The sequence below is a fragment of the Plecotus auritus genome, assembly GCF_963455305.1.
Source record: "Plecotus auritus genome assembly, chromosome: 3".
Lineage (NCBI taxonomy): Eukaryota > Metazoa > Chordata > Mammalia > Chiroptera > Vespertilionidae > Plecotus > Plecotus auritus.
In genome coordinates, this window is record NC_137772.1 from 113,767,446 (window position 1) to 113,776,462 (window position 9,017).

The following is a 9,017-nucleotide window of genomic DNA, read 5'->3' on the forward strand; positions in this document are numbered from 1 at the left end:
CTGCTCTTTATTATTTCCTTCCTTCTGCTTACTCTGGGCTTTTCTTGTTTCTCTCTTTATAATTCTTTAAGATGCAGAGTTAGATAATTTATTACCATTTTTCCTTGTGTTTTGAGGTAGGCTTGTAGGGCTATGATCTTCCCTCTCAGGACTGCTTTCACTGTGTCCCATAGATTTGGATTGTTGTGTTTTCATTGTCATTTGTTTCCTGGATGCCTTTTATTTCTTCTTTGATCTCTTTGGTAACCCAATCATTGTTTAATAGCATGCCATTTAGCCTCCAAGTAAGTGATTTTTTTCACTGTTTTTATTGTAGTTGATTTCTAATTTTATGCCATTTGAATGTGAGAAGTCTATCTGCTCTAGAGAGTCATTTAGGATTGCTGTTTCTTTGCTGATTTTTTTTTAGAGGATTTACCAAGTGGTGACAATGGGATATTAAAGTCCTCTACTATGATTATATTATTCTTGTTCACTTTCTTGATGTCTTCCAGAGTTTGTTTTATGTATTTGGGTGCTCCTATATTGGGTGCATATATGTTTACCAGGGTTTTATCTTCTTGTTGAATTGATCCCTTTAGTATAATGAAGTGGACCTCTTGTTATGGCCTTCACTTTGAGGTCTATTTTGTCAGTTATAAGTATTTCTACTTCAGCTCTCTTCTCATTTCCATTCGCCTGAAAATTTTTTTGCCATCCCTTCACTATTAGTCTGTGTAAGTCCTTTGTTCTGTGGTGGGTCTCTTGTAGACAGCAAATATATGGGTCATGTTTTCTTATCCATTCAGCTACCCTATGTCTTTTAATTGGAGCATTGAATCCAATTATGTTTAGGTTATTATTGATACGTAGTTGTTAGTTGCCATTTTTATTCTTTATGCCTGTGTTCCTTCTTCCCTTTCTGTTTCTTCTATTTTTTTAATATATTTTATTGATATTTTACAGAGAGGAAGGGGGAAGGATAGAGAGTTAGAAACATCGATGAGAGAGAAACATCGATCAGCTGCCTCCTGCACACCTCCTACTGGGGATGTGCCCGCAACCAAGGTACGTGCCCTTGACCGGAATCGAACCCGGGACCCCTCAGTCCGCAGGCCGATGCTCTATCCACTGAGCCAAACCGGTTTCGGCCTGTTTCTTCTATTTACAGCATTCTATTCTTTAGCATTTCTTGCATTGCTGGATTGGTGGTAATAACATTTCTTAGCCCTTTTTTGTCTGTGAAGCTCCTTGTTTCCCCAATTTTGAATGGTAGCCTTGCTGGGGATTCAGACCCTTGCTTTGCATCACTTTGTGTACTTCATTCCATTCCCTTCTGGCCTGATGTGATTCTGTTGAGAAATCAGTTGATAGTCTAATGGGAGATCCCTTGTAGGTAACTTTCTCTCTCTGGCAGCTTTTAAGATTCTTACTTTGTCATTGATGTTTGCTAGTTTAATTTTGATGTTTCTTGGTGTTGCTCTTTTTGGGTTCATCTTGTTTGGGATTCTATGTGCTTCTTGGGCTTGTGTGGCTTTTTCTTCCCAATGTTGGGAAAGTTTTCTGTTATTATTTCTTCAAACAGATTTTTATTCCTTGTTCCATTTTCTCTCCTTCTAGCACCCCTATATGTGGATATTATTTTGTTATGTGTTGTCCCAAAACTCTCTTAGGCTCTCCTTCTGCTTTCTTTCCAGTTGCTGCTGCATTTATGTGTGTGTTTTTTTCTATCTTGTCTTCTAGGTCACTGGTGTGGTCCTCTGCTTCCATTAGTCTATTGTTGAAGCCTTCCATTGTGTTCTTCATATCAACTATGCCATTCTTCATCTCCTCTTGATTCCTTTTCATATTGGTGACATTCTCATTCAGCTCCTTATAATTCTCATTGGGTTGTGTGTATTTGTCTTCCAGACACTTAAGCATCCTTATAACCATTACTCTGAATTCTTTCTCTGTCCAGTTACCTGCCTCCATTTCATTTAATTTCTTTTCTGGTGATTCCTCTTTTTCTTTTCATTGGGAATTATTTTTCGGCTCCCCAGTTTTGCTGTATTGTTTTAATTGTTTCTATGTCTTAGATCCAACTGCTTTGCTTCCCAGATTCTTTTGGAGGTGGTGCTATGTATTTTGCGATTTTGGGGACCAAGTGGTCCAGTCTCACAAATCCTCTAGGTTTGGTGATCTAGTGGAGCTCCCTACTTGAGCTATTTGGGATCTCCTGATATAGTTGGGTTTCGAATGTTGGTTTCTCATTCATGGATGAAGTCTCACCACATATTGTCTGGCAATGTAACTCACCCCCGGTTTCGTTGTGAAAGCTGTTGTGGATGTGATCATGGTTCTGGCTCTTGTGGAAAGGGTTGTCTGAGGTATCACTGGTATGTGTTCACTGTGATTTCCTGGATTCCATAGCCTGGGAAGAAGGTGGATCAGGGCCTGAGGCTTGGGTACTGTGACTTTGGTGTGTGACTCTTGCTGGGGTAGTGTCACTCTGCAACTCACTATGAGGGTCCTGGAGCCTGTGACCAAGGGGGGCAGATGTCCTATAGTTTGTGGTTGAGGCAGTGGATCTCTGGCCCAAATGATTTCCCTCTGCAAATTGCGAGAAGGTCTATGAGCCAGCAACTGGGGATTTGGGAGTCTCAATGTCTGTGGCTGAAGCTGTGTGACCTTGTTCGGGGAGGCAAGTCCTCAGTAACTCACCAAGGTGTCCAGAAGCAGGCAGCTAGGAGGGGGAAGTCATCGATCCTGCTGAGGGGACCATGCGCCCTTGGTTGTGGAGGCACACGCCTAGTGGCTGCTCACAGAGGAGCCCACATGCCTGCTGGGGTGGTGGATTCAAGGGGCCTGCATGCTGGAACGGTTTGACCGTGGAGACCGGATGCTGGTAGCCGGGGAGGTGCAAGATCAAGCTTCTGCTGCAGGAGCTCTGCACCCTTGGTTGGGTATGCTTGCGGCTTGCAGCAGTACACAGAGGCACCCAGGGGATGCCTACTGAGATGGCAGGCTAGGGGGGCCCACATGCTTTAGCAATGCAACTGCAGCATCTGAGGTTGGCAACCAGGGAAGGGGAAGTCCTGAGTTTTTGCTATAGAGGCCAGGTGCCCTTGATTGGATGTACACATGCTCAGCTACAGCTCCCAGAGGCACCGGGAAGCTGCCTGCCAGGGTGGTGAGTCAGGGGGCCCTGTGCACACTGGTCTGGCACAACTGTGGTGTCCAGGAGACCCTGGTTGGCCATCCCCTGATACTCCTGCAGGATCTAACTGTCCCTCAACACACACACACACACACACACACACACACACACACACACACACACACACTATAAGTCTACACACTCCCCTTTTACCCACTGACTCACACCCTCTCCCTCACCTCTGTCCTGCCAGCCACCATCTTTTCTCCTCATCATCATATAAGGCTTTTATTATGTTGAGGTATGACCCCTCTATTTTCACTTTGTTGAGAGTTTTTATCAAAAAAGGGCATTGGATTTTGTCAAATGGTTTTTCTGCATCTATTGATATGATCATGTGATTTTTATCTTTCAGTTTGTTTATGTGATATATCACTTTAATTGTTTTACCGATATTGTACCATCCTTGCATCCTTGGAGTAAATCCCACTTGGTCATGGTGTATGATCTTTGTAATGTATTGCTGAATCCGATTTGCTAGAATTTTGTGAGGATTTTAGCATCTATGTTCATCAGGGATATTGGCCTGTAATTCTCTTTATTTGTAGTGTCTTTATCTGGTTTTGGGATTAGGATAATGCTGGTCTCATAGAAAGAGCTTGGAAGTGTGCCTTTTTTTCTGATTTTTTGGGGAATAGTTTGAGGAGGGTATGTTTTAGTTCGTCTTTGAATGTTTAGTGAAACTCCCCTGTGAAGCCGTCTGGTCGAGGGCTTTTGTTTGCTTGGAGTTTTTTTTAAATTATTATTAGTGCTTTGATTTCATCTCTAGTTATCAGTCTATTTAAATTTTCTTTTTCTTGCTGATTGAGTTTTGGAAGATTGTATTTTTCTAGGAATATGTCCATTTGGTAAAGGTTGTCCAGTTTATTGGAATAGAGTTGTTCATAGTATTTTTTTTTCCAATCCTTTGTATGTCTGTGGGGTCAGTTGTTACTTCACCTCTTTTGTTTCTGATTTTGTTTATTTGCGACCTCTCTTTTTGTTTCTTGGTGAGTCTGGCCAGAGGTTCATCGATCTTGTTTATCCTTTCAAAGAACCAGCTCTGGGTTTTATTGATCTTTTTTATTGTTGTTTTTGTCTCTATGCCAGCCGTGGGCAAACTATGGCCCACGGGCCAGATCCGGCCCATTTGGCTATTCTATCCGGCCCTTGGAGCCGAAAGAGCGGAGGGTTCTCTTGCTCTCCCCTCCGCTCCTTTACTTTGAATTTATATTAGTTCACACAAAAACTCCATCCATGCTTTTGTTCCGGCCCTCCGGTCCAGTTTAAGAACCCATTGTGGCCCTTGAGTAAAAAAGTTTGCCCACCCCTGCTCTATGCCATTTATTTCTGCTCTGAGCTTTATTATTTTCTTCCTCACGTTTACTCTGGACTTTTCTTGTTGCTCTCTTTCTAATTCTTTAAATTGTAAGGTTAGAAGTTTTCCTTGTGTTTTTTTTTTTTATTTTAATAAATCTTTATTCAGATTATTACAATTGTTTCTCCTTTTTCCCCCCGTAGCTCCCCTCCACCTAGTTCCCACCCCACCTTCTGCCCTTACCTCCCCCCCACTGTCCTCATCCATAGGTGTATGATTTTTGTCCAGTCTCTTCATGAACCCCCCATACCCCTTTCCCCTGAGAATTATCAGTCCACTCCCTTTCTATGCCCCTGATTCTATTATATTCACCAGATTATTCTTTTTCTCAGGTTTTTAATTCACTTGATTTTTAGGTTCACTTGTTGATAGATATGTATTTGTTGTTCATAATTTTTATCTTTACTTTTTTCTTCTTCCTCTTCTTTAAGAATACCTTTCAGCATTTCATATAATACTGGTTTGGTGGTGATGAACTCCTTTAGCTTTTTCTTATCTGTGAAGCTCTTTATCTGCCCTTCAATTCTGAATGATAGCTTTGCTGGGTAGAGTAATCTTGGTTGTAGGTTCTGCTATTCATCACATTGAAAATTTCTTGCGACTCCCGTCTGGCCTGCATAGTTTCTGTTGAGAAATCAGCTGACAGTCGTATGGGTGCTCCCTTGTAGGTAACTAACTGTTTTTCTCTTGCTGCTTTTAATATTCTCTCTTTGTCTTTTGCTCTTGGCATTTTAATTATGATGTGTCTTGGTGTGGTCCTCTTTGGATTCCTTTTGTTTGGGGTTCTGTGTGCTTCCTGGACTTGTAAGTCTATTTCTTTCACCAGGTGGGGGAAGTTTTCAGTCATTATTTCTTCAAATAGGTTTTCAGTATCTTGCTCTCTCTCTTCTTCTGGCACCCCCATAATTCTGATGTTGGTATGCTTGAAGTTGTCCCAGAGTCTTCTTACACTATCTTCAACTTTTTGGATTTTTTTTTTTTGCATTTTGCTTTTTCGGTTGAGTGTTTTTTGCTTCTTTGTATTTCAATTCTTTGACTTGATTCTTGTGTTACTCTAGTCTGTTTTTGGGTCTCTGTATAATATTTTTTATTTCAGTCAGTGTATGTTTAATTTCTAGTTGGTCCTTTTTCATATCTTCGAGGGTCTCGTTATATTTATTGGCCTTTTCTAGGATATTCTTGAACAGTCTTATAACCGTGGTTTTGAATTCTATATCCAGTCGTTTGTTTTCCTCCATTTCTTTCATTTGTGATCTGTTTCTTTGATGCCGCATTTTCATTGCTTCACTGAGTTGGTAGGGTCAATTTGTGTGCTAGGTTTCCTATATGGCCCAGTGGGTCGGCCTCCCCAGTTAACCTGCGGTGGACACTCTTGGTGCACCCCTTTGTGGACTGTGTGCACAGCCTTGTTGTAGTTAGTCTTGATTGTTGTTGGTATCACTGGGAGGAATTGACCTCCAGGCCAGTTGGCTGTAAGGATCAGCTGCATCTATGCTGGGAGAAGTTCGTTGCTGGAGACAGCCTTATAGGATTAGACTTGCCAAATTGCAATAGCCTCTGTGCTCGGCTTGGATGGAGTGGAGTCTCAGGGTGGAGCAGACAGTCTTGGCTTCCCGGCAGCCTTGCCCTTGCGCGCACGCGCAGACCTCTGCCTTCCCCGGCTCCCGAGTCTCCGCCCGAGAGTCCAGACTCCCCCCACAAGAGCGTGGGTCCCCAGGGGCTCGCCTGGAACTGGGGTTCAGTGCAGTCAGAACTGGGCCTCAGTGCAATAAGGAGCCTCTGACTCCCTTCCACTAGGGAAAGCCTGTGGCAAACTCCGCAGTCTTTGTGCGCACTGGCATGTGTGCGCCTTCAGTCCTCCGCCTTCCCCGGCTCCTGAGTCTCCGCCCAAGAGTCCAGATTCCCCCCACAAGAGCATGGGTCCCCAGGGGCTCGCCGGGAACTGGGGTCCAGTGCAGTCAGAACTGGGGCTCAGTGCGGTCAGGAGCCTCTGACTCCCTTCCACTAGGGAAAGCCTGTGGCAACCTCCGCAGCCTTTGTGTGCACTGGCACGCCGCGCTTTCAGACCTCTGCCTTCCCGGCTCCCGAGTCTCCGCCCGAGAGTCCAGACTCCCCCCGTAAGATCGTGGGTCCCCAGGGGCTCGCCCGGAACTGGGGTTCAGTGCAGTCAGAACTGGGGTTCAGTGCGGTCGGGGGCTTCCTTCCCCCTTCCGCCAGAGAAAGTCAGCCAGGCTCTCAGCCGCCCTTCCTCTCTGCGCGCACAAAGACCCTTTGCTGTACCTCCAATTCTCTGTGAGCTTTTCTCTTTCCTTCTAGTTGTAGAATTTTCACTCAGCCAGCTTTCCTGTGGTTATGGATGGTGTCTGTTCTGTCTTTTAGTTGTAGTTTTGAAATTTTTGTGCGAGGAAGCAGTTTAGGTGTTTACCTATGCCGCCATCTTGGTTTCTCCTTTCCTTGTGTTTTGAGGTAAGCTTGTAGTGCTTGAACTTCCCTGTCAGGATTGCTTTCACCGTGTCCCATAGGTTTTGGATTGTTGTGTTTTCATTGTAATTTGTTTCCAGTATGCTTTTTATTTCTTCTTTGATCTTTTTGGTAATCCATTTTTTGTTTAATAGCATGCTATTTAGCCTCCATATGTTCAATTGTTTAGGATTGTTTTTATTGTAGTTGATTTCTAATTTTATGCCATTATCATCTGAGAAGATGCTTGATATGATTTCAATCTTCTTGATTTTTTGTAGAGACTTAATCTATGTCCTAAAATGTGGTCTATCTTTGAAAATGTCCCAAATGCATTTGAGAAGAATGTATATTCTGTAGCTTTGGGGTGAGATGTTCTGAAGATGTCAATTCATTCCATCTGATATAGTGACTTATTTAGGATTTTTGTTTCCTTGTTGATTTTTTGTTTAGAAGACTTATTCAGTGATGTCAATGGGGTATTAAATTCCCCTACTATGATTGCATTGCTGTTGATCACTCTCTTGATATCATCCAGAAATTTTTTTCTGTATTTGGATGCTTCAGTATTGGGTACCTAAATGTTTACAGAGTTATATCCTCTTGTTTTATCAATCCCTTTAGTTTTATGTATTGGCCTTCCTTATCTCTTGTTATGGCCTTCACTTTGAGGTCTATTTTGTCAGATATAAGTATTGCTACCCCAGCTTTTTTTCATTTTCATTTGCCTGAGGAATTTTTTTCCATCCCTTCACTTTCAGTCTGTGTAAGTACTTTGTTCGGAGGTGGGTTTCTTTTAGACAGCAAATATATGGGTCATGTTTTCTTATCCATTCAGCTACCCTATGTCTTTTGATTGGAGCATTTAATCCATTCACATTTAGGTTATTATTGATAGGTACTTGTTTGTTTCCATCTTTGTTCTTTATGCCTGTTTTCCTTTCTTCCTTTTTATTTTTTCTTTAAGGTAGTCCCTTTATCATTTCTTGAATTGCTGGCTTGGTGGTAATAAACTCCCTTAACATTTATTTTGTCTGTGAAGCTTCTGATTTCACCTTTAATTTTGTTTTGTTTTTTTAAATAAATCTTTATTGTTCAGATTATTACAGGTATTCCTCTTTTTTCCCCCTAGCTCCCCTCCACCTGATTCCCCACCCCACCCCATGCCCTTACCCCCCGCCACTGTCTTCATCCATAGGTGTAAGCTTTTTGTCCAGTCTCTTCCCTCACCCCTCACAACCCCTCCCCCTTGAGAATTGTCAGTCCACTCCCTTTCTATGTCCCTGATTCTATTATATTCACCAGTCCATTCTGTTCTTCAGATTTTTTATTCACTTGATTTTTAGATTCACTTGTTGGTAGGTATGTATTTGATGTCATTTTGTTGTTCATAATTCTTATCTTTACCTTTTTCTTCTTCTTCCTCTTCTTAAAGAACATCCTTCAGCATTTCATGTAATCCTGGTTTGGTGGTGATGAACTCCTTTAGCTTTTTCTTGTCTGTGAAGCTCTTTATCTGACCCTCAACTCTAAATGATAAGCTTTGCTGGGTAGAGTAATCTTGGTTGTAGGTTCTTGCTGTTCATCACTTTGAATATTTCTTGCCACTCCCTTCTGGCCTGCATAGTTTCTGTTGAGAAATCAGCTGACAGTCGTATGGGTGCTCCCTTGTAGGTAACTAACTGTTTTTCTCTTGCTGCTTTCAAGATTCTCTCTTTGTCTTTTGCCCTTGGCATTTTAATTATGCTGTGTCTTGGTGTGGTCCTCTTTGGATTCCTCTTGTATGGGGTTCTGTGTGCTTCCTGAACTTGTAAGTCTATTTCTTTCACCAGGTAGGGAAAGTTTTCTGTCATTATTTCTTCTAATAGGTTTTCAATATTTTGCTCTTTCTCTTCTTCTGGCACCCCAAAAATTCGGATGTTGGTACGCTTAAAGTTGTCCCAGAGGCTCCTTACACTATCTTCATATTTTTGGATTTTTTCTTTTTGTTTTTCTGGTTGGGTGTTTTTTGTTTCCTCATGT